Source organism: Gouania willdenowi, unplaced genomic scaffold (genome assembly GCF_900634775.1).
Source record: "Gouania willdenowi unplaced genomic scaffold, fGouWil2.1 scaffold_341_arrow_ctg1, whole genome shotgun sequence".
Classification (NCBI taxonomy): domain Eukaryota; kingdom Metazoa; phylum Chordata; class Actinopteri; order Blenniiformes; family Gobiesocidae; genus Gouania; species Gouania willdenowi.
In genome coordinates, this window is record NW_021145104.1 from 76,189 (window position 1) to 102,436 (window position 26,248).

The following is a 26,248-nucleotide window of genomic DNA, read 5'->3' on the forward strand; positions in this document are numbered from 1 at the left end:
TAAATCACTTTAAAATGGTCTCAATTATTGGAATGAAAAAAAACTGTGATAAAATTGTGATTGTGAATCGCCCACCCCTCTGCTCAGGTCATGTTCACTGTGGTCGGTTGGCATGCAGATATCTTGCAGTGAAGAAGAGATGCTATGCTAGCAGACAGAGCTCATAGAAAAACCTGACTTTTACAGATATTCACGTAATATTACCGAAATTTTTTGGTGCTAAAGGGGTAAGGAATCATTAATGAACGTGTTTAAAAGTAGAAGGCGGCCAGATAGAAAGTATTAGCAGATTACGCCCGCCGCCAACTCTTCTGGATAGCAAATTTAAATTTTCACAGTATCTATGTGAATAATGATACCTATGAATCGATTTTTAACTGCCTTACGATTAATTGTTACATCCCTAATGAAATTCAATTATTAATGTAAATATTCAAATTTTTACTAATGCACCAAGATAAAGCTGTAGTTTCTACTATCTACATCATTAGTTTTAATGAGTGTTTTTCATATCCAAGTAAAATTGGTACTGCTTGATATCCTTAAATCAATCAAAAGTGAATCGAGAATCGTAAATCAAATTGAATCGGGCACTTGTTATTTAAATCGATACCCAGCCCTAATGATACTGATACCGTTGCTATTTTTATCACACCACAGTTTTACCGTATTACCGCCCATGCCTAGTGTGTGTGTGGAGTGAATTTCTCCCTGACACGGTGTCAGTTTGGCCTGAAACTTTTTTTAACAGCTTCCACATAGTGGTGTAACAATACATTGATCCACATCAATTAATTAATTAACGATCCATTTACATTGATGCACAATGAAGACATGGATGAACATCGTCATCTTTAAGATACACCTTTATTTTGAAATAAACATACGTCCCTGCCACTATTTCCTGGTTGGAAATAGACTGTAGCTCCGGTGTTAGCCCCGCCCCATCGCGACCAATAAATGAATGATGAACCTTTTCCATCAGTGTTATATGGTTGGGTTTAGATCTTAACTTGTCATGTGGCAGTAGATTAATGCCCTACATTACCTACATGACATGTGACCTTTCATCTACAATAGTTTAAAGTAGGGATGTTCCATTCTGATATAGATATCTGATACTAGTCCAATATTAGCAAAAAACTATTATCACATTATATAGGCCTGCATCTAAAATGTGTGATATAAACACTCTGATCTAATCAGTTCATTCCATACTCCGCTCCAGCTTTTCTAATTAATAGGTCAGTTTTTTTCTTTTTCTTTTTTTCCTCAACGTTGCAGAATCGGTAAAGTTAAACTGTTTCCACTGAAGACCTTCATTTTCCTCCACATCATGTGATCTCTGAACAAACTGATAGTTTTAGTCAATTTCAAAGTGATGACACTGCAAAGGATGGATGAATATTTCTAGATCCTTCATGTTCATTCTGTCTCTTCCATCCTTCAGGTGGAGCTGATTCCATGCTGATGTTACAGGTGAATGGAGGATTGTGGAACCACTCAGCCGTGACAGCAAACATGGACTCCTCAGAAAAGGTGAGAAATGAGTGGAACAAAACCAGTGAATGTAGAACCAGTGAAAGACACCATTATGGCTGTACTCATACTGCCAGCTCAGGCTGTTCCAAGCTCACAGCAGGAATCCCCCCTCCCTGTCCCTTTTCTGGTACGGTACAACGGACGTGATCACCAGCTCAACTCGGTTCCCACAGAGAAACTAGTCATCTCGTTCATTTACGACACACATGGCATTACGTCATCATTAAGCGACTCTGTTCATACCTGTCAAGTTTTGGATTTTAAAATAAGGGAATTTTTCTGGCGTCCACTACGAGCCGTCCCACCCGCCCAACCGAGCTCCAGTATTTTATTTATTTTTTTCTGGAAAAAAAGATATATAATACAAAATAAATACTAATGAATAAAAAAACAAAATTAAACAAAAACGTATGTCAAAAATAAAGTAAGATACAATTAAAAGGTAGATATAAATTGTAGTGACAGTGATTATTCTGACTGCTCATTTTTAATTATTTATGTCATATAAAAATGTATGAGAACAACATTAATGTCACAGTCATCATATTTCCCCTCAGGGATCAATGGTTTACTGAATCTGATCAGGTTTATTGTTTAGGTTAATTTAAATTAAGTTTATCAAAACTTAATTTAAATGGTCCTGATGACATCATTCTAGACCATAATGATTACACAAAAACAAATGGAGGCAAGGATGCATCAGTTATTTCACCACTAGGGGTCAGAATATTTGACAGTATCAGAAGTTATCATTAATCTACGATGTTTCAGACTCTACAATCCCTGGTATTGATGGTCTAGTACACACATTATCAGTGCTCCCCAGAACATTTCCCCATAAAAAAACATTCCTTGCCTCACGGTGACAGCGTTTCATGTTGATTCTGTCCATTTCCGCGTTTAACCGTTTTCATTGGTCGATTCTGTGATTTATAGTTCCCTATTGGTGTTCAGCTGCAGCTGAGGGGAGGGGCTTCACGTGTGTCTGTTTATGTCTGCAGCAGTGAATGAAGTTGTCAATTGAAACAGGTGAGGGGGAAAAAACTAGAGATGAACCATAGATATATTAAGAGATGGACATGGTGCTGTTAGTATCGATACCTTTGCGAGAAAGTATAGTATCCGATACTAACTTTTTGGTATTGACACTTTATTTAGTTTTTTGACAACACTATTCTTACCAGTGGGAAAGTTCTTGATGATATATCTCTGCTAATCACGTCCGTAACGTGCATACAGCTCTGAGCACAGATATATAGAAGGTAGATGAACCACTCCTCATGAAAAAACAATGTTCAGCTCCATCCACAGTATGAAAAAAATGATTGAACCATGAAGAAAACACATTTAAAATAAATACACAAGTGAGGGGAGGGGGGTGCAAGAAAAGCCCCCAGGTCTATAGAGCACTGGAGGAAACCCTGACCCACCAGTTGAGAATTACTGCTCTAAACAACTGACAGTCTGTAGTAGGTCTCCATCTACTACACCAAATATATTAACAAAACATATTTTTCTGTGTTTTGAAGAATTGTCGTTGACATAATCATTATTATTTATCATTAACTTATTCAAATATCATTCAACTACATGAAAACAGCAGATCATCAGTATTAAGTCCCTCTCTAACTACTACAGATGAGATGGTAATAAAATACTGTTTAATGGTTTTTAAATCATTTTTATTTGTAAATGATCATAAAAAATAGAATAACTTAAAAATGACTTCTTTAACAGTTACTGTAATAGGCTGAAAACAACCAACAGTCTGTATTATATCTCTCTATCCACTACAGCAAAGATATTAATAATAAAACACTCTGATTTTCTGATGGTTTTTATTGATTAAATAACCTTAAATACTGTCATTAATCAGCAAGAACTTTTTTAAAAAAAAATTACTCTCGTAGCATGAAAATAACTGACAGTCTTTATTAGGTCACATCTACACACACCTCTACTACACCAAATATATATATAGAAAAACACTAAAATATGATAATAATCAACTAAAAATATAACTTTTTTTCATTTAAAAATGATCGTGTTGATGTTTTGAACCCAGTATATCGTATGGTATTCTGCAAATTAAATACGATTAAACATTTGATTTATATTAATTAATTTATAAAACAAGTACAGGAAACATCTCATTTTCTATATTCATAAAAAGATCATTTATGAAAAGATTTTTAGCTTGTGCTAGTAAGATGATTATTATCATTATGCAGATCTATCCTAGAATTTAATGTAACTAGAGACAGACCTGATAAAGGTAGTTTATGGTTTTCAGGTTAATAGTGACCTTTGAATAATTTATTGGTAATAATTACATTATTAATTAGTGATGCACTAAAAATCTGACCAAACATGATGTTATAAAGACGTGAGTAAACGACGCAGTCAGTGCACGCTTGTCTAGAAACAGACCAACTTGTCTGTGGACTCGTGGAGCGTCTGTATTTAATACATGTGAGCACTACAGAGTTGATGGAGCAGTAAGTGTGTTTTATGTGTGTGTGTCACTTAGACACTGTAGTTACATGTAGCCCTCCATTAACACAGACCTTTAATACATCACAACTGTACTTGGTCCACGTTATAAACATCATTACTCTGATAGAATTAAACGGTGTAATCACAGCTTCAATGTATTTTGTGTTTTAATTAGGGCTGCACCATTTTCACAAAAAACCTAATTGTGATTTTTCTGACAGATATTGTGATTTGATTTACAATTTTTAAAAAGATTTCATACATTTAAAAGCTTTTTTTTCCCCAAATTCTGTTTTCCACATCAATTTTTTAAAATTTCGGGTTTTTTTTAGAAATATTAATGAATTATTTCAGAAAATATTAGTTTTTAACTCCTGTAAGGAAACAAAATACTAATAAATAAAAAAAAAAAACCTTTATTCCTTTTGAGCACAATTGTTTTAATTTTGGTATGTAAAATAAGTTTGTAATATGCTGCTCAAATGAATGAATGAATGAATGAATGAAAAATAAAGTAGATACAATTAAAAAGAAGATATAAGTTGTACTGTGAGAAAACAAAATAAAAACTAATAAAAAAGGAAACTGTAATTAAACAAAAATGTATGTCAAAAATAAAAATGTAATTTAAAATAATGAGTAAAATACAATTAAAAGGTAGATATAAGTTGTAGTGACATGGATTATTCTGACTGCTCCTTTTTAATTATTCATGTCATATAAAGATGTATGAGAACAGCATTAATGTCACTATATTTACCCTCAGGGATCAATGATTTACTGAATCTGATCAGGTTTATTGATTAAGTTTTGATCAACTTAATTTAAATTAACCTCATTTAAATGATCCTGAGGACATCATTCCAGAACGTAATGATTAAACAAAAATTAATGTGCAAACATCACGTGTAAGAAGTGTTTTTTCACCACTAGAGGCTAGAATATTTTACAGTATCAGAAGTTATCAATAATCTGTGATGTTTCATACTCTACAATCTCTGGTATTGATGGTCTACAACAGAACAACTTTATCCAGATGTTCTGTAGCTCTGATCAAGTGAAGCTGATTAAAGCTGAGTCATGTTTTCACGGAGCACAGCAGCGCTATGAGAAACAGACAGAGCTTCACAGACATGTTAAAGTTAAACAGACACTGGTGTCTCTGATGTAGGAGTCAGTGATGATTTGTGTAGTTTTTTACCAGGTTAGACGGTGTTTAGGTGGTGTTTGAAACGACTACAAAGAGAGTTGGAAGGACATTTCTGCATAAAAAATGTTCTTTCCCTCACAGTGACGGTGTTTAAACCCAATTCTGTGAATTTCCGTTGCGTTCACCTGAGGTCAGGTGTAGATGTAGTTCTACAATTAGACACTAGATGGAGCCCCAACATAAGTATTAGGTCTAAGCTCCTCCTTCTACTACTTTGACTGAAAATCTATCACACCTGTGTGTTTGGACTCTCAGATAATGTAGTGGAGGAGCTCAGAGATGTTGTTAGTGAGTGTCTTCAGATTTATTGAATTATTATGGTTTATTTTAAGCTCCTAAAAGCACGTATTTAAGTTAGAATATAGGTCATGTTAAAGTACACAGGCTGATTCCATGTTTATATGTATTTTGACCCAAATGTAAGTTAACTCTACAGCCAAAGTGTTTGGCTTTACCAGTTTGTTTGTTTAGTGACATCTTAGTCAAAATACATTAAGGTACTATTTGATCCAATTGATATAATATATATATAGTGATTTCATAGTGTAATTTAGGTTAAAACAATGAAGAATAAAATCACAGATATGTTAAGAATAATAAATATTGGTTAAGAGTTTCAGATAAATAAGTTTACATAAATACTAAAATTAATAAATACATTTATGGGTAAAATACATTGTTAAAAAGTTAGACTTTAATTAAAATGGATAAAATTTGTACAGCAAAGCACATGATTTAATTTTACAAATAGAAATAGTTAAACATTGTAGGTTGATTTAAAAACATTAATTATTAAATAGCAGAAAATTAATTTATTTAATAAATAAAATGTTTAAAATAGGAAAAGCTCAGGTGGTTCATTCTTTTAAAAACATTTGATTAGAGCTCATTCTTCCTTTCTCTCTTTTTCATCCTTTTCTTTAAGGTTTTAAACCTGCTACAAAACCTACAACAAAACTGAATAAACTTTTAAAAGCTGAGGTGATCTCACGTCTTACTTGTGTTCCATCCATGTTCTTTCAAGCTGGACAAGCATTGTAGAAAATAAGCTTAACAAGTATCTGGTATGGTATTCTGCAAATTAAATATGATTTAAAATTAGATTTAAATTAATTAATTGATAAAAGAAGTAAAGGAAGTTTCTCACTTTCTACAATCATAAAAAGATCATTTATTTAAAGCGTGTGTGATTTCCCTTGTTTAATTTTATGAGACATGTGCATGATAAATGTGTTTTTTTCTTTTCACAAATCTATTTTATTTTGTTTGGTGTATTTTTCTGTAATGTATGTTTTTTGGAGCCATTATGTGTATTCAGAAAAAAAGGGAAAAAAAATTATGCCAAGATTCACGGCTCTGCCCTACAAACACTGTAAAAGTTAACACAAATCCATGGATCACTTTTGGTGTCCCACTTCTCTAGATGATCTGCAGCAACTTTGAACCCTGTCAGTGAAACGCCCTATGAAAAGTGTTACAATAGGACATTTGTCTCATATTAAATTCTCTTCACTCTGTAGGGGGCGCTAACGCGCCAATGTCCATTTTTCCACATTGAGCTGGTTTAGGGCTGGAGGTTTAACAACTGATTCACAAATGTTTGTTTGGTTCTTCTCTGTGTTTAATCTCTAACTGTTCTACAGGACTCTGGAAGCCAGAACAAAGTGACACCTCAACGTTCTCAGGACCATGAAGCTCAGCCACAACAAAGAAACAAATCTAAGAGAAAAACTTCAGAGCAAAGAGTTCAACAGCAGAGCCAAGCTGGAGTTAAAGCTAAACATACATGTGACCAGTGTGGGAAGGCCTATACCAGGAAATCAAACCTCACTATACATCAAAGAATCCATTCTGGAGAAAAGCCATTTAACTGTGACCAGTGTGGGAAGGACTTTACCAGGAAATCACACCTCACTAAACATCAAAGAATTCATTCTGGAGAAAAGCCATTTAACTGTGACCAGTGTGGAAAAGCTTTTAACCAGAATTCTACCTTAATAAGTCACAAAGTCATTCATACTGGAGTTAAAAAGTTTGAATGTGATGAATGTGGAAAGACTTTTAGTCGATCTGTAAACCTCAGTCTACATGTCCTCATGCATCGTGGAATCAAAGCTCACAGATGTGAACAATGTGGAAAGACTTTTACACAAAGATCATCTTTAACGAAGCACATGCAGACTCACTCCAGAACAGTGTTGTATCGCTGTGACCACTGTGGGAAAATATATAAACACAAACAAACCCTCACTGAACACCTGAGATCTCACACTGGACATGAAGTGTGTCCCTGTCACCAGTGTGACAAAGTTTTTACAAGATATAGAGATTTAAAATGTCACCAAATCAGCCACTCATCAGAAAGACCTCATAAATGTGACACATGTGGAAAATCTTACAAGAGGAAATTTAACCTTAATGTCCACCAACGAGTTCATGAGAAGAATGTTTTCAGATGTGATGAGTGTGGGAAGACCTTCAGCACTTCATCTGTTCTCCACTCACATCTCTGTGTGGATGGAGACATGGAGCAGGAATCATCTTCAGATCCCAGCGACACACGGATGGTGACGACACCTTCTGGTTCCAGTGTTGGACTGAAGAACCCAGAGATCAGGCTGCACAGGATTCCAACATAAACCTGCTGTCAGCTGGAAAATGGACACCAACAGTTCAGGAAGTTGTTGATCTTTGAAGGTGTGGTCTGAAAGAAAAGATCAATACAATGATCAGTTGGAAAGGAAGCAGGAAGAAGTTTCCCTTTGTTCACTTTCTATACAGGATATACATTCTATAGCTTCTGTATTCATACATGATGTATATGAAGAATGATTCACATTATTATTATTATTATACACTAATGACAGATTCTATATCAGGGCTGTCAAACTCATTTTAGTTGAGGGTTCAAATACGGACCAGTTTGGGTTCCAAAGGGCTGCAGATTATAGGAAAACCAGCCCTAGATTATGAATGACTTTAATTTTTTGAAATGTTGTAAAATAATTTAGGAAAATTTGTATAACTTTCAAAAATTGAGAGTTCCTGCAACAATTTGAGTTTAAAATAACTCCCATCATATCAGCATGGGAAAACAGTGAGCTCTACAAATATTGTGGAGTTTACTCAAAATTTTGTGTTTTTAGAGGAGTTGTGATATCTACAACTGAAATAATTTTTAATTTACTCAATAATTTATGTTTTTTGTCATTTTTACTTTCTCCTGCAGGCTGAATTAGATGCTCTAAAGGGCCAGATTTGGCCCCGAGGCCTTGAGTTGGACACACATTCTATATGAAAGACAGTCTATGATGTTCATCATGTGTTTGTATACTGTACATAATAATCATTAGTAGTTTTTTATAGAATGTAGAGAATGTGACTAACATTCCAATAGATGTAATAATCAGATCCTAACTTGTAGATGAATATACATGCTGTGTTAATACAGACCATCTTCATCATGTACCTTTGAATCTGTTTCTTTTCTCTGTGTTTATAAAGGATTCATATTTGTAAGGAGTTATAAATGAGTATCTAATACATCACATAATAGTATTTTCTTGATTTTAGATGTGATGTGTTTTATATAAAGTATGTTTTTCTACAGTTGAAGTGAATGTGATGAAATGGTTCCTGACAGGGAAACCCTGCCTAAAGCCTGTGAATGGATCATGCAGTGTGCTGAATGAATATCAGGGGAAGGGGAGCCCAAAGTGTCCAAACACTCCCATTTTATCACCATATTTACATTTCTATCAACTCTGTGATTACAGCTCATAGATTTATTCTAACTCTGAAATGTTCTTTAATCTGTTCTTTAGCCTGTCCAGCCTTTCTTTAGAACTTACAATGTTCTATGTAACCATGATAAATCCTAAAGTTCTTCTTAAATCTTCCTTCTGACATAAAGTTTGAATCAATGTAAATGTAATGATATCAAATGTCCAGTGAAGCTTTGTTCCTTTAAATAAAGACGTGTTATTGTCTGTGCTGGATTTCTTTGAACAGAGAAACATGTCAGAGAGAGGGAGAGCTTTTCATTGGATAGCACATAATCCTCCATCAAACACACATGGTTCCCATGAGAAGAACATCCACTGGATGGATCTAAGAACAGGAAGTGAAGGTTCCTCTGGAAACTGAGTGTTTAGTGAAGCTGAAGGAGTTTAAAAATAGACTTTTAGAGTAACCGCTGCTTTCACATCCAGTCATGATGTCTTTCTAACAAATTCTGATAAAATGAGTCAAACAAGTGCAGAATTCTTTAGTTTGAGATTGTTCCTACATTAATAAGGCTTTTTATTTAAATGTAGTGTTGTATCAACATCTGAGACAGTGAAAGAGTTCCTGTTTTGGTTCTAGAAGGATATGAATTATTCCCAATGAACAACACTGATTAAAAGGGGGCGGAGTCTCCCTGTAAGTGGACTCAGAGTGGAGGTGTGTCCAGGTTAAACACATGTCAGTGTAAGATTGTTGAGCCAAGAAACAGATGAATTCGAAAAATGTCAAGTCATTAAAAGTTTATCTTCATTGTTTTTTCATTCTGTAGATTAAAAATAAATAGTTCACATTGTTAAAAATACATCATGAAATGTCAACTTGTTGCTTTGAAATGAACTTTTAATGAATTAATATAGAATATATAGTAAATAAGTTGTGTGTCTTCACTAAATCATTCCAAAGTGGTTTATTTGTAATAAATAATCAAACAGTGAAAGTGTTCCATGTATTAGAGTGTTAATATAAGCAGCTCTAACTACAGACCAGTATCATTGCTTCATCAGCTTTCAAACATTAGAGAAAAAGGCTTTGTTCATAGACTTGATAATCCATCCATTTTCTGACCCACTTCTTCCTTTTTCAGGGTCACGGGGAGACTTGATAAGTTGATTAAAAACACAAGTTGTTGAGCTATCACCAGTTTGGCTTCAGAATGTATCATAGTATGTGATTAAAAAGCTGTAAATGTGTGGTATCAGAGGAACAGCCCTCTTATTAAAAGTGATCAGAATGAGTTTGCTGCGTGGCAGCAGCCTGAACTTGTTGCTAGTTCAGCATGGACATCACAAGCTGAGCTGCAGGAGAAGAAAAGCTACCAAGACCTCCTGAAAACAGCAGTAGGTAGTGATCCAGCATTCTGTCCATCATCCATCAATAAACACACACACATTTCATTACTGCTAAACGTGTGTGTACAGTGCTCACAGGCTGACACAGGTTTAGTGTCTTTGTAGACGTACACACCGTAAAGATGGAGTCAGGATCAGCTCCAGAGGAACCATCCACACCCTCCAAGCTGCTGTGGAGAAGACACAGACACTCAGACATGCTGAGGAGCAGCTGGAGGAAAGCACAGGAAGCTCTGCTAACATCATGTGAACATCAGTAACAGTGGGTGATGTCCTGCAGAGCCACAGTGCAGTGAGTGTGGAGCAGCCTTTGGAGCTCAGCTCATGTGTGGAACATCTCAGCATGTTTCCACTGAACAGGAGAACAAGTCTGTTGGACTGAGGCTTTATTTGGCTTCAGTCCTTCATAAATCTGAAGATCACACATTGTCTAAGACTCACCTACACACTGGAGACCATTCCTACAAAGCCTTTTCTCTTTCACCTTCCACTGTTTGCTGAGATTTACATCAACACCACTTCAATAACAAACATAGTCCATCAAAACTGATGAGTCATGTTTAGTGGCGCTTTATCAGTGTGGAGTGTGAAGAACCAGGAGGGTATTTCAAACCCAGCTCAGGGTTAAGTCCAGGTTACGTATAAATGTGTTTATTTATTGATCAGAGATTAATAATGAGAAAGCTGTGGATATACAGAGAGGGAGGGAATTCAGGGACAGGGCGGAGCACTAAGACTCTCAAAGATACACTATCACTTTAAGAGATGTGCACACAGTGCACGTAGCTCCCGTGCACAGCTCACCTGCACCTGCAGTGTCTACAGTGTTGGATGCGAGATCCAACAGCATCCAACAGCACCACTGCTGCTCATTTAGTGCTGAGTTCATCAAACTATTCATCAAACACTCACTAGTCTCATAACTTACATCTATCTATAAAAATCAATCTGTGTGTGTGTGTGTGTCTTTGTGTGTGTGTGTGTGTGTGTGTGTGTGTCTGTGTGTGTGTGTGTCTGTCTGTCTGTCTGTCTGTCTGTCTGTCTGTCTGTGTGTGTGTGTGTGTGTGTGTGTGTGTGTGTGTGTGTGTGTGTGTCTGTCTGTCTGTCTGTCTGTCTGTGTGTGTGTGTGTGTGTGTGTGTGTGTGTGTGTGTGTGTGTGTGTGTGTGTGTGTGTTCAGACAGTAGCTGTTTAATCCATTTTTTAGACTCAATGCAGAACTGAGCTAAACATTGAATTCTCCAGGTGATACCAGATACCCAACAACACCTCATTTCCAAACATGGATCATCCAAATATTCCCTCAACCTCTGCTCTGTGAACTGAATGCTGCCATTCTCTCTACAACATGTCATTAAATATACATCTCTGCAGGTCTAACCTGGGCAGCTCACCATTCCTGCTCATTGAGGTGGTGGTCTTTGCTCCATCCTCCCCCACCCTCACATGCGCCCCGATGTTTACCCTTACAGCAGGGCCGAGGGATTGGACCCACATGTTGGCGAGCCCTATTTGCTTTAATAAGCTGGATTGAAGATTGAAAGAGACCCCCTTTGGGTTAAATGACATCCAGAGTCCAAGCCAGCAGGAACCCGAGGGGCCCCACAGCCTCTGATCATGAACCCCTTTTTCTTGTCCCGCGTCTCAATCTTTTAGGCAAAAAATGATCAAGTCCGTCATTATCCTGTCATGATTTGGACATCTGCTGTGACGAGTGCAATAATTAGTTATCTGTCAGAGGACTGACATTGTGTTTATTAGGCATGTGCTTAAGTCTTATTTGGGGGTCAAAGGTTATTTGGTCTCATCCTTTTTAAAGTGAGATCCAGGTGTGTGAGGTTACACAGGGAATAAATGCCTTCACAACATGCTTTAGGCCATGGGATGTGATAGCTATCCATGCACAACCCCCGCCCCCAACCATGTGAGACACCATCTTTTTTTATGCTTTAGGGCAATGTTTCTCAAATGGGGGTACATGTACCCTAGGGGGACGCGATGGCACAACAGGGGGTACTTAAGAGAGAGAGAGGGAAATAAATAAATAAAGTGTCAGTCATGAGTCATGAGATGACAGGAAATGATAAAAAGTATAGAAATAAATCTACTGAGGAGCCACTAAATCAGTGTTTTTCAATCATGGGGTCGGGACCCCATATGGGGTCACCAGCAGTTTAGAAGGGGTTGCCTGAAATTTCTGAAAAATTAAAATTGATTTTAGAAATTTGTTATTTATTTATTTATTTGTTTTTTATTCTTAAACAACGTTAGCATTTTCGAGGCTTTCACTTCTTTGTCAGTTTAAATCTTGTTCAACTAAAATGCAGTAATATATATATATATGAGCTGAAAAATTATTAAAAAATTCTAGAAAAAAAATGTCTTTGAGGTCACCAGACTTTCTTGATATCAAAATGGGGTCATGATCCAAATAAAGGTTGGGAACCACTGCATTAAATACTGTTTGTTTTCCCACTTCTTTACAAAGTGAGATTCTTTAAAATGTGTGTTAACACTCATTTATTCCATCATTGTGCTCTATAGTTGTTTTTAAATAGCTTTCTAAGCTAAATGTTGTCGTTGGACAATGGGAGAACTTGAGCCAAAATAGTTTGAGAACCAGCGCTTTAGGGTCTGAACATGAAATCAAATGTTTACATGAGTTGGGATGAACTTGTTAGACGTCCCTTCAAGCAGATTTGGAATCAATACAATTCCTAATCCATTTTCACGTGTAATATTTTTGTCATACGTATCTGTGTACTAACAAAACACACAAATGGGGAACCAAATTAAAACTGGGCTCGTTGGAATGATTTGAATTTTTTTATTACATGTTAATGAGCTATTTATGATAATATTCTATATAATATTCACAGTCGACACTGCCAAACATAAAAAAATATTCTTAATCTTCTTTTTCTGTTAAGTCCATATCTCAGGTTTGATTTCTATATAATTACCATAAACTGTGTATAATTTAACACTAATACAAAGTTTCTACTACGTTACCTCACAAAGTTAAAACACATTTAAATGTAAGTAATATATCACAAAATATGACCAAATATGACAAAACAACAGTTCATCTCAACACATGGAATGTGAACATGTGATTTCATGTTCAGAACACCCTAAAGCTACAGAAAAATATGGTGCATGGATACAGTAGCTACCGTAGCCCATGACCTACTTGGAGCACTAATTTATCTGCTGAATGTGCACAAATACAAAAAACACTGTTGTTTATTAATATTACAGAAGGAAGAAGTTCAAAGACTGCATATCTTAGCATGTACTCAATGCACGTAACGGACTAAGAAGCTAATGCTAGTTAACATGCTAATTTATGGCTTAGCCAAGTCTTCTCTTTGCTCAGTTTTACTCACACTGACTCTCTATCCAATGCTTCACATTCCTTTACAAAGCTTCTCCTTGGCTCATATTAGCACCATCTGGATTTTTGCTTTGCTTCAGAATGTATTGACACTTATTTACTGGTGTTATTTTAAAGGACTGATTTTATAACACATAGGCCTTAACACTAGAAGTCCCACAGAGGTGTCAAATGAACTTTTTACCTATAAAACCCAGAGAGGTGTCATTTGACCCAAAGAGAACACAAAAATTATTTATTTTTAATGACAGTGTGGTGTGAGAAATGTGCAAAAGAACAACTGTGATTTGTTTTCAATGGTTTTTATTTAGAAGAATCTCCTTCATCCTCTTATTGAGACTCGTGACATACTTGGCACTGCCACGGTATCTCTCTCCTACATTTGCCACATGTGTATTTGTGGCAATGAACACATCGCACAGTTGCGCGATTGCTCTTGCAGCAATGGTTGATCTGACACTTAGCCCTTTTCCCAGGGCCAGGTGTAGGCGGTTGTTGTTGGCGCAGTTGCTCTTTGAGTGCCTTCTTTTCACTCACATGAGAGTTAGCCAACTCTCTTGCTAGCTGAACCAGGAAGTCCACCCGTCTCTCCTGCACCCCGGTGCATGCTTGATAAAGCAGATGTGCATTGAGTGCCGCCATGTCGATCATGTTGTAGAACACGGCGACTGGCCATCGCCGTGTTCCTGTGCGCACACTGTACTCCCGCACCATCTGGTCCATCACATCCACTCCGCACTTTGTGGTGTTGTATTGGGTGATGGTGTTTGGCTTCCTTTTGATGGTTTCCTCAGTCTCAACCACGCTGTGCATGCTGCTGAGAATGTAGACGGTCTTTTTTCGTTTGGGCGCATACACCGTCAGCGTGGCACCAGTGGTGGAAAACACCTAAAAAAGAAGAAATTGTTGTTATTATAGCGGTTTTAAACACAATGACACACTCAGAGGTGTTGATGGAATAAAAAAGACCAACAACATACCTGAGTGGTGAATTCCTTGCGGTCCATCTTTCTAGTTGACTGAGGAATTTCCCGGCGAATCTTGTTGACTGTCCCGAGGATGGTGGTTTTCCGGCTGAGCAGTCGTCGTGCAAGTGTCAGTGATGTAAAGAAATTGTCCGTGGTGACCGTCCTGCCTTTGTCCATAAATGGTTCCATCAGCTTCATCACCACACTCTCAGAAAGTCTCTCCTCACTGGGACGACTGGGGTCCTTTCCAAGATATGGGAGGACATTGCAGATGTACTTTGTTTTCAAATCACAAGCCACCCAAAACTTTATGCCAAATTTGTCGGGTTTTGTTGCAATGTACTGCAGGAAACAGCAGCGAGTCTTCGATGGGAAAAGCTGTTCATCAATTGTGATGTGTCGACCAGGGTTGTAGCATGTGATGCAGTTGGTAACAAACGATCCCCACACATCCGAAATTGCAGCAAACTTATCTGTCTGCACTCGCTCACTGCGCGTAAACATGTCATCAAATCGTAGGTGACGCATGATGTCTTGGAAACGGTTTCGTGACATAATTCCAGTGATAAGTGGGTTTCCCAGGCATGCTGACCAGCTGTCACGCAGAGATGGAACCTTGGTCACCCCCCTCAAAATAATAACAGAAATAAATGCCATTAGTTCATGGAGGATCATGAACCAGTCCGTCTGCTCCGTTTGCCGTGCATGCTGAATAGTCCATTCTTGAATGGGACGGAGCATGCCAACAGTAATGAAACAGAGGAAGCTCTGAAGGCGACTCCTGATTCTTCTTCTGGCCTTTGCTGTTGGCTCTCCATCTGCAGCGTACGGTTCCATTGGAGTGAAACGGAGAATTGTACCCACATGTTCTTCATGCCACACTGTGCCCTCTTTCGCCGTCTCTGTGGGCTCACTCTCCAACCGAGCTCTCTTTTCCGGATGAGGAGCAGTCTCGTCATCTGCAATGTGAACAAATTCAAATTATTCTTTTCTTCGGTTTTAAATAAAAATAAAGTCAGGAAATGAAAATAGGATGTTTGGGAAATCTAACCTGAAGACAGCTCAGAGTCCGAATCCGAATTTGGCTGAAGGTTTATGTCCTCCCCATCTGAGTCACAAGGGTTTGCATTGTTCAGGATCAATTCCAACGCTTCTTGAGTGGTAAACCTTCTCTGCATTTTGAGTAGAATAAGTGTGGAGTGTCAGCAGGTGGAAGCAGCCAGCTATTTATTCCCCACAGCACAAAAGGCTGCATGACAACATGGTATTCCAGGGGTGTCCAATTCCGGTCCTCGAGGGCCACTAATCAGCACACCTTATTCAAATGATCATCCAGCTCTGCAGAAGCCTGATAATCATTTGAATCCGGTGTGTTGGAAGAGGTGACTCTGTTTCTTTCAATGTTTGAAGTCTGTGTTTGTTCTCCCCCAGCATCAAGCAGAACGAGTTAATAAACGGGGCATTGTGACTTTAGCTTCCAGGGCACTTCCCCCTAACATTCCAGACTTCCATTGTTAGAGTCAGGCTCTCCCCCCTGCTGATTTCTCAGGTGATTCATTAACAAATGAATAGATGCAAATTGTAGCCATCAGAGTCGTCAGTTTGGTCCTAGAGTTCATTTGACCCTGCTCTGGGACTTCTGGGGGGATATAGAAATCCCTGGGACTTCTAGTGTTAAAGTGCATATATCCTCATGAGATGTTATCTCCATGGTGCTAAAGCAAAACAATAATAATAATAATAATAATATATATATATATTGTTTTTAAAGTCAAAGTGAGGGACTAAAGCACTGATTCTGGCCTTATTCTAAACCAGGGGTTCTCAACTCGTCTCAAATCGTGACCCACTTTTTTATTTTTTTTTTAATTCAACCAACCAAATGTAGTTTTTTTCAAAGATAGCTGTTGAAAACACGCATATATAATTTTTTAGAAAAACATAAATCTATATATTTTGCCGTGCAACATGCTTTTCACTGCATGTCTGTCAAAAGAAAAGTTTCTTTCAAAATAAAAGACAAGTCACACATGACAGACATTACATTTTTTGTTGGCTTTTTTTGGCCAGCTTTTCATGACCCACTTTTGGGTCCCGACCCACCAGTTGAGAATCACTGTTCTAAACTTTTGAATATTATTATTATTCATTCATATTTTTTAATCTGAATTCTGGCAGTTAACTTTGATCTGATCCTGCTTCTTGATCTAATGAACAAATTCCTTTTTTTGAACTGGCACATGTGATTTCTTTAATCATGTGTCATCACTATGAAACAGCAGACAGTGCTCTATAAATCAGCTCTATGTTTACATGTGCTCTATAAATCAGCTCTATGTTTACATGGTGAAGTGTACGTCTGAACATATGAAGAGCTGTTTGGGTGAAATGCACTTACCTGTAATTAAACTTTAGATTTACACCGTCTGAGGAGCCATAAAACTACATTAAAATTTCCTATGGCACTTGAATGCATCACTCAGTTCACATGACCCCACGCGGAGGATACAGAGTCTTCAACAGCCAATCAGAGGCTACGCAGGTCACGTCCAGCCTGTCAGCTCAGAAGTGATGCGCATGCGTGTTGTTCTGCTGGTCTTTTCCAACCTCGGACGCCAGAGTTTAGCAGCTACGCGGCGGAGGAAAAAAAGATGGAAAGAGGAGAAAATACGCGAGTTAAACGGAGAGAGAGTCAGTGCACTTACCTACTGGAAGCTAGCTGATTGTAACCCATGTTACTTGACCTACTTTTATTCTGAAAACGTTCCGCCGCACTAAGGGGTTGCCGCCTACAAAATGAGGTCATAGCTGTTGTAACTTCCGGGCGATCGGCTACCCGCCTACAAAATGAGGTCATAGCTGTTGTAACTTCCGGGTGATCGGCTACCCGCCTACAAAATGAGGTCATAGGTGTTGTAACTTGCGAGCGATCGGCTACCCGGGAGCAAGCACGCTAAACTCCTCTGGTAAACTGGCACAAAAGTACCAAAATGAAACGACGGATGGATGCTGAATAAGCAATCTTTGAGTCGGATTCAACGGTGAGTGTATCGGTCCGTTCAGTTTTTTAGAGTATGATCATTGGAGGAAGAGATCGCTGATTTTATTGTTTGTTTGTAGCAGAGGTGCTAAGCGCTATTTGGAAACCCGGTCACAATCCGGAACTCTTCACAATACTTCTGATCGAAGTTACATCAAGGTACTTAAGCCGAAGTATAGTTTGGAATCCAGGGAGCAATAGAATGTGTGATAAAATGCTGTTATGTATTCATTACATTTATTTTGCCCTGGTTGTAATCAAATTTGTATGTTTTTTAAACCAACTTTGGTTTTGAATGGGCCCAGTTGTGAAAATGAATTATATTGTACAACTTGAATTATTGATGGTGACCAATATAAACATTGCAATGTATTTATGAATCTATTTTTGTTTATTGTAAGTGCACTTAAATTGAATTGATTGATGAAACATGTATTTATCATGCACTGATGAATTACAAGATTCCTAATTGTTTGTCTTGACCTTCTTTAGGTCAGGTTTTTGTTGTCTATAAAAAACCCCTACATGACCCGACTCAGCAGATGGTGAGCTACCCCTTTTCAACCACGCTGTGGTAGGAATCAACTGTTTTTTGTTTTTTTCTGCTGGATCTTGGGACTCCTACTTTAAGAAAAAAACCCCAACGGAAACGAAATCATGAACTAAACTTTGGACTCTTATAAATTGAAGAGCCACAACTCATCACATGAACTGAGTTGTTTTGTTTTTTTTCCTCCTTTTGTTCTCATTGTGCAAATGTCTAATATATATATTTATTATTGAATATCTACATATATATATATATTTGTGTATAACTTTAGAATTTCTAATATATATTTGTTTGCAAACACTTCTGATGTTGCCTGGTTTATTTACACACAGACTCTAGCTGAGATGAATCTTTCTGTTTGGCGATAATACTTATTGTTTAGCCTATCACAGTCAGTCCCTTAACTAGCCTAAGGAAGCGTTACATTTGGTGAGCTAGCTAGGAGTCTGTGTGAGTGACTGGGTGTTGTGTTTTTTTTTTTGCTTAACTGTTATAATCTCATATCATGGAGTTCATTGTTCAATCTGGCATTAATATTGCTAATTCTGTTTTCATTGAGGGTGTGACTAATACTAAACTCGATGATGAAATTAAAGATTATCTGAGTAATTATGGCAAAATTAAGAACATGTTATGGGTAAATGATGCCAATAATAGATTCTACAAAAACCTGATACTTGAATTTGAAGAGCGCTCGGCTTTTGAAAGTCTAGAACTGACGTTACCGTACACTCACCGTTCAGAAGAGGCTCCCAAAATAACATTTTGCGTTAAGTCCCTTGCAAATGAGGGTGCAGCCACAGGAGGAAGTACTCCACCAGACTTTCTCCGTGATTTAAAAGCCATTGCTATCCGTGATGGAAAAAATTTTGAAGAAATGTTGAAGGGAGTGATGGACCAAATCTCGCATCATTTTGACTCCATTAGAGCTAATGATGATGAAGACGACAATGATGATGACAACAATAGTGATGACGATGATGTGATTGACAATGGGAAAGAAGATGGTGCTGATAGGCGTACGTCTTTGTTTGAGGGACGAGGGGCACATGCAGTGCCTGGTTCTATGGCTCAGCCTCGTGTCCCTGGTTCTCACCCACAGCCGTTAGGTTATCCCGGCACTAGCCAGCGAAGGTCAGTGCAGGCACCAATTCCTTTCCCTAACATTAATCCGAGTTTTCCTCTCACTAATGATGATATAAATCCCCCTGAAGTTCAGAGACTTGTTGTAGAGCATATAGTGAGGAAAGATGATTTAAACATGCAATCCCTTTCATCACTCAGAGTTCGCACATTTTCTGGGAAGAATCCAAAACCTAGCAATGAGGCTGATTTTGATGCATGGCGCTCACACATTGAACTGCTTCTAGCTGATCCTAGTTTATCCGCATTGTATGTATCCAGACGCATTTTAGAGAGTTTATTACCACCAGCAGCCGATTTAGTTAAAGGACTTGGCCCGGATGCTCTTCCTGCAGCATTTTTACAAATGTTAGATTCTGCTTTTGGAACTGTTGAAGATGGAGAAGAGCTGTTTGCCCAGTTTCTGAATACTGTTCAAAACCCCGGAGAGCGTCCATCTTCATATTTACAAAGATTGCAACTTACTTTGAGCACTGTGGTGAAGCGAGGAGGTGTTCCTGCAGTTGACATGGATAAACATCTGTTGAAGCAATTCTGTCGAGGGTGTTGGGACAATATGGTTATTTCTAAATTACAACTGGAGCAGAAAAAGGATAATCCCCCATTATTCTCAGACCTATTGTTTCAACTACGGACTGAGGAAGACAGACAGCTGGCTAAGGAGTCACTTATGAAAAAACATCTTCCTTCAGCAAAACGCGTCAACCTCCATTCGCAGAGCACTTCTTCTTCTTGCTCCTGTGAACACTCAAATTTAAGTGCAATTGATGATTTAAAGAGACAAATGCAAAAATTACAAAGTCAAATGGCCGCATTATTAAAAAAAACTCCCACAGCTTTCCACCAACCAGACTCACACCAGCGTCAGCACAAATCAAAAGTCAGTTCTGGGACTAACAAACCGAAGCCATGGTTTTGTTTCAGATGTGGAGAAGATGGCCATATTGTGCCCAACTGTTCAAATCCGGCTAATACTGCTCTTGTGAGTGAAAAAAGAAATCAGTTAAAACAAAAACAGCAGGCATGGGAGAGTAAACACTCAACAGATGTGTCAAACTGAAGGCAGCTTTTACGGAGGGGAAGGTAGAAGCTGCTAAACAATGTCCCCATAATACATTTTTTGAACTGCCTAAAGGACTCATTGGCACACGAAGCACTGGTGTGATCACTATCAAAGGGGAGGATTTTTCTTGCCTTTATGATTCCGGATCCCAAGTAACCACAATCCCTCATTCTTTCTATAATGCATATTTGTCCGACCACAAGATAAAGCCCCTAAATGACATTCTGGAGATTGAAGGAGCCAATGGGCAGATGGTGCCATATTTAGGATACATTGAGCTCAACATTACATTTCCAGCTGATTTCCTTGGAGAATCCCTTAATGTCCAAACTCTGGCATTAGTAGTTCCCGATGTGAAAACTCAATCCATGGTTTTGATTGGCACAAATTCTCTTGACACCGTTTATGCCAAATATAGTGAAAACCAAACTTCTGATTTTCAACCTGTTCTATCTGGCTATAAAGCAGTATTAAAAATCCTTCAACTCAGACACAAACAAAGAAGTAGTGACCATCACAGTGTGCTCAAGAGTGAATGCCAGCCTTTGACCATCCCTGCTGGGCAAACCATTGTTGTGGAGGGGTTGGTGATTGCTCCTTTTCTGGCGGGTGAGAAAATGGTGTTAGTTGAACACCCATCTTCATTTTCGCTGCCCGGTGGGTTGCTTGTTAAATCATGCCTTGTGGATTTTCCTCGAAACCATCCGTGTCATCTGCCTGTTGTAATAACAAATGAATCCGACCATGTTGTGGTGATTCCCCCAAAAGTTGCCATTGCCGAAATAAGTGCCGTGCAAACTATCCTTTCCAAAGAACAGACTGCATGCTCTTCTCCATCCACTGATAACAAGTTAAAGTACAACTTTGGAGTGTCCCCTATTTCTCCTGAATGGAAGCAGCGTATCACAAGTATGCTAGACAGTATCCCTGAGGTTTTTGCAAAAAATGATCTAGATTTTGGATGTACTGACAAAGTTAAACATCAAATCAAACTAACAGATCCAACAGCATTCAAGCAGAGACCACGTCCCATACACCCTCAGGACATTGATGCAGTTCGCAGCCATCTACAAGAGTTGTTAGAGTCTGGAGTGATACGTGAATCTGAATCTCCTTTCGCCTCTCCGATAGTGGTGGTCCGTAAGAAAAACGGCAGCGTGCGACTGTGCATTGACTACAGGAAATTAAATGCGCAAACCATAAAAGATGCATATGCCCTACCTAAATTGGAGGATACTTTTACTGCACTTTCCGGTTCTGAGTGGTTTTCAGTGTTGGACCTCAAGTCCGGCTACTATCAAATCCAGATGGAAGAGTCTGATAAAAGTAAGACGGCATTTGTTTGTCCACTGGGTTTTTGGGAATTTAATAGGATGCCGCAAGGTGTGACAAATGCCCCAAGCACCTTTCAAAGGCTCATGGAAAAATGTATGGGAGAACTTAACCTCAAGGAAGCCCTCGTCTTTATTGACGACTTAATCGTTTTTGCCCCTACCTTGGAAGAGCATGAAAAAAGGTTAATGAAGGTTTTACAGCGGTTGAAAGACTATGGATTAAAGCTTTCTCCAGAGAAGTGTGTTTTCTGCCAAACATCTGTTCGATACCTTGGACATATTGTGTCCCGGAGTGGCGTGGAGACAGACCCGGAGAAGATTTCAACCCTTACGTCCTGGCCAGAACCTAAGACACTCAAAGAACTACGGTCCTTTCTAGGGTTTGCTGGCTATTATAGAAGATTTGTGCAAGGCTATTCTTCCATTGTTAAACCTTTGAACGATCTCACTGCTGGATATCCCCCATCACAGAAAAAGAATAGATCAATTACACCAAAGCTAAAACAGTATTTTAATCCAAAGGAGGCCTTTGGAGGGCGCTGGACCCCTGAATGCCATCAAGCTTTTAAGGCCATTGTAGACAAACTCACCTCAGCGCCTGTCCTTGCTTTTGCTAATCCCCTCAAGCCTTACATTCTGCACACTGACGCTAGTTCCACCGGCCTTGGGGCAGTGCTCTACCAGGAGGACCATGACAAAAAGAGAGTTATTGCCTATGCTAGCAGAGGCCTTTCAGCTAGTGAGTCCAGGTATTCAGCTCACAAACTTGAGTTTCTTGCTTTAAAATGGGCTGTTACAGAAAAATTCAATGACTACCTTTATGGAACTCAATTTACGGTAGTAACTGACAGCAACCCCCTAACATACCTGCTGACATCCGCTAAGTTAGATGCAACTAGCTATAGATGGCTTTCGGCCCTGTCTACTTTTTCCTTTGGCATTGTCTATAGGGCTGGCAAGTTAAATTCGGATGCTGATGCTCTTTCCCGTAGACCACATGGTGGGTTGTATGATGATGCTATGTCACAGAAGGAACGTGAAAGAATTCTCAGATTTGCTGAACATCATCTTAATGGTTTAGGACCAACCATTGCCGTGGATGAGCAAACTGTGCAGGCAATCTGTGACCGGCAACTAATTTATAGCTCTGCAGTCCCAGATCAAATTTGCACCCTTGTCCAAACCTTTGCCATATCATCAAACGGTCTTCCTGACAGCTTTATGAATGATTTGCAGTTCGCTTCACCTATCATTCCAGCTCTTTCCCATGATGTGATTGCCACTAAACAGCGTGCTGATCCCATTATTCAACATGTGATAGCGCAACTTGAGAGGGGGGAAACGCCTCCAACTTCTTTGAGAGAAGAACTTCCTGAATTGCCATTACTCCTAAGAGAGCTACCACGTCTGGAGCTCCAAAATAATGTTCTTGTACGAAGACGACAGATTGGAGGGGAGTCATCCTACCAGCTGGTCCTACCAGAAGAATGTAGGGATGAAGTTTTATTCAACCTGCATGACCAGATGGGGCACTTTGGTATCGAGAGAACTTTGGACCTTGTGCGCTCCCGATTTTATTGGCCTAGATTGACAGCTGCTGTATGCAACAAGATAAAAACGTGTGAAAGATGTGTCAAGAGGAAATCGCCACCGGAAAAAGCAGCCCCTCTTGTTAACATCCGGACTTCCAGGCCCTTAGAGCTCGTCTGTATTGATTTTTTGTCTTTGGAGCCTGATCGAAGCGGAATAAAAAATATTTTAGTAATGACTGATCATTTCACAAAGTACGCTGTTGCAATACCAACTCCAAATCAAAAAGCAAAAACAGTTGCAAAATGCCTGTGGGAAAATTTTTTTGTTCACTATGGAGTTCCAGAAAAACTCCATAGTGACCAAGGGCCAGATTTTGAGTCTCGAACAATAAAAGAACTCTGCGCAGTGATTGGCATGAACAAAATCAGAACTACTCCATACCATCCTCGGGGTAATCCGGTTGAGAGGTTCAACCGAACTCTTCTGAACATGCTGGGAACATTACAAAATCAAGATAAGGCTCATTGGAAAGACTTTGTAAAGCCTATGGTGCATGCATACAATTGCACACGCAATGATGTCACAGGGTTTTCTCCTTATGAGCTGATGTATGGACGTCAACCTCGTCTCCCTGTTGATTTGGCTTTCGGTTTACCAGTCCAACAGAAGCATCAGCCTTCGCACTCAAAGTATGTTGAACAGCTTAAAAACCATCTGGAGGAGAGCTATAAGCTTGCTACACAAAACTCAGAGAAGATCATGCACCGAAATAAAACCAGATTTGATCGTCAGGTAACAGTCTCAGAGTTAACTGATGGAGACCGAGTTTTGGTGAGAAATGTTCGAGTAAGGGGAAAACACAAGTTGGCTGACAGATGGGAACCTGATGTGTATATTGTTTTAAAGAGAGCCGGCACTCTTCCAGTTTACACAGTTAGGCCTGAACACCGAGATGGTCCCATCAGAACACTACACAGAGATCTCCTGTTACCTTGTGGTTACTTACCTGCTCAAATCACACCTGTAAAACAGAACACTCCCCAACTTGTACCTGTTGCAAATCCCCCTGACAATTCATTGATTTCATCTGAAGAAGAAGATGAGTGGTTGTCAGGTGGACATTGGGAAGCACCAGTCTCCAGATTTACCAGGTTCAGAACCCAGCGTAACCAGTCACTCTTAAGTCCTGAAGTAATGCCTCCACCTGAATTAGACCAAGAACCTGAATTAGACCAAGAACCTGAATTAGACCAAGAACCTGAATTAGACCAAGAACCTGAATTAGACCAAGAACCTGAGCTAGACCAAGAACCTGAGCTAGACCAAGAACCTGAATTAGACCAAGAACCTGAATTAGACCAAGAACCTGAATTAGACCAAGAACCTGACTTAGACCAAGAACCTGAGTTAGACCCCGAACCAGAGCAGGAGTCACAGGCCGTGTCGGATGAAAATGTTTCTCATCAAGACCGTTCTGAACCCAACAGCAATGCTATGAGCCCTGATACAGATGTTCGTCGTACAGCTCGAGCACGGAATCCCCCAGATCGCCTGCAATACACAGGACTTGGCAGACCCTTGCTCCACAGCATCCAGTCTCTCTTCCATGGTTTCAGCAATGCCTTTAGTTATGCTCTTCAATTGGATGATGAAAGTAATGCTCCTACCCACAACCCAAGCATATCCGAACAAATGGTACCATGTCCGAGGACGTACATTGGAATTAGGGGGGACCCTGTAACCCATGTTACTTGACCTACTTTTATTCTGAAAACGTTCCGCCGCACTAAGGGGTTGCCGCCTACAAAATGAGGTCATAGCTGTTGTAACTTCCGGGCGATCGGCTACCCGCCTACAAAATGAGGTCATAGCTGTTGTAACTTCCGGGTGATCGGCTACCCGCCTACAAAATGAGGTCATAGGTGTTGTAACTTGCGAGCGATCGGCTACCCGGGAGCAAGCACGCTAAACTCCTCTGGTAAACTGGCACAAAAGTACCAAAATGAAACGACGGATGGATGCTGAATAAGCAATCTTTGAGTCGGATTCAACGGTGAGTGTATCGGTCCGTTCAGTTTTTTAGAGTATGATCATTGGAGGAAGAGATCGCTGATTTTATTGTTTGTTTGTAGCAGAGGTGCTAAGCGCTATTTGGAAACCCGGTCACAATCCGGAACTCTTCACAATACTTCTGATCGAAGTTACATCAAGGTACTTAAGCCGAAGTATAGTTTGGAATCCAGGGAGCAATAGAATGTGTGATAAAATGCTGTTATGTATTCATTACATTTATTTTGCCCTGGTTGTAATCAAATTTGTATGTTTTTTAAACCAACTTTGGTTTTGAATGGGCCCAGTTGTGAAAATGAATTATATTGTACAACTTGAATTATTGATGGTGACCAATATAAACATTGCAATGTATTTATGAATCTATTTTTGTTTATTGTAAGTGCACTTAAATTGAATTGATTGATGAAACATGTATTTATCATGCACTGATGAATTACAAGATTCCTAATTGTTTGTCTTGACCTTCTTTAGGTCAGGTTTTTGTTGTCTATAAAAAACCCCTACATGACCCGACTCAGCAGATGGTGAGCTACCCCTTTTCAACCACGCTGTGGTAGGAATCAACTGTTTTTTGTTTTTTCTGCTGGATCTTGGGACTCCTACTTTAAGAAAAAAACCCCAACGGAAACGAAATCATGAACTAAACTTTGGACTCTTATAAATTGAAGAGCCACAACTCATCACATGAACTGAGTTGTTTTGTTTTTTTTCCTCCTTTTGTTCTCATTGTGCAAATGTCTAATATATATATTTATTATTGAATATC

General features: G+C 38.9%; 3 long non-coding RNA genes across 6 annotated transcripts; all 3 read left to right on the plus strand.

Moving 5' to 3' along the window:
- Positions 1 to 1,477: 1,477 nt before the first annotated feature.
- Positions 1,478 to 7,230, plus strand: LOC114459770 (uncharacterized). Of its 2 annotated transcripts, XR_003673459.1 has the most exons (3): positions 1,478 to 1,539; positions 2,479 to 2,571; positions 6,892 to 7,230. It is a non-coding gene; the product is annotated as an uncharacterized LOC114459770 (long non-coding RNA). The 2 variants fall into 2 exon arrangements; XR_003673458.1 differs by lacking the exon at positions 1,478 to 1,539 and having other exon boundaries at positions 2,367 to 2,571.
- A 10,434-nt stretch (positions 7,231 to 17,664) lies between these two features.
- LOC114459771 (uncharacterized) lies at positions 17,665 to 18,422 on the plus strand. Of its 2 annotated transcripts, none has more exons than XR_003673460.1 (3): positions 17,665 to 17,787; positions 17,867 to 17,945; positions 18,279 to 18,422. It is a non-coding gene; the product is annotated as an uncharacterized LOC114459771 (long non-coding RNA). The 2 variants fall into 2 exon arrangements; XR_003673461.1 differs by having other exon boundaries at positions 17,667 to 17,787; positions 17,870 to 17,945.
- Positions 18,423 to 25,339: 6,917 nt separating this feature from the next.
- LOC114459773 (uncharacterized) lies at positions 25,340 to 26,048 on the plus strand. Of its 2 annotated transcripts, none has more exons than XR_003673462.1 (3): positions 25,340 to 25,462; positions 25,542 to 25,620; positions 25,954 to 26,048. It is a non-coding gene; the product is annotated as an uncharacterized LOC114459773 (long non-coding RNA). The 2 variants fall into 2 exon arrangements; XR_003673463.1 differs by having other exon boundaries at positions 25,342 to 25,462; positions 25,545 to 25,620.
- Positions 26,049 to 26,248: the final 200 nt, after the last annotated feature.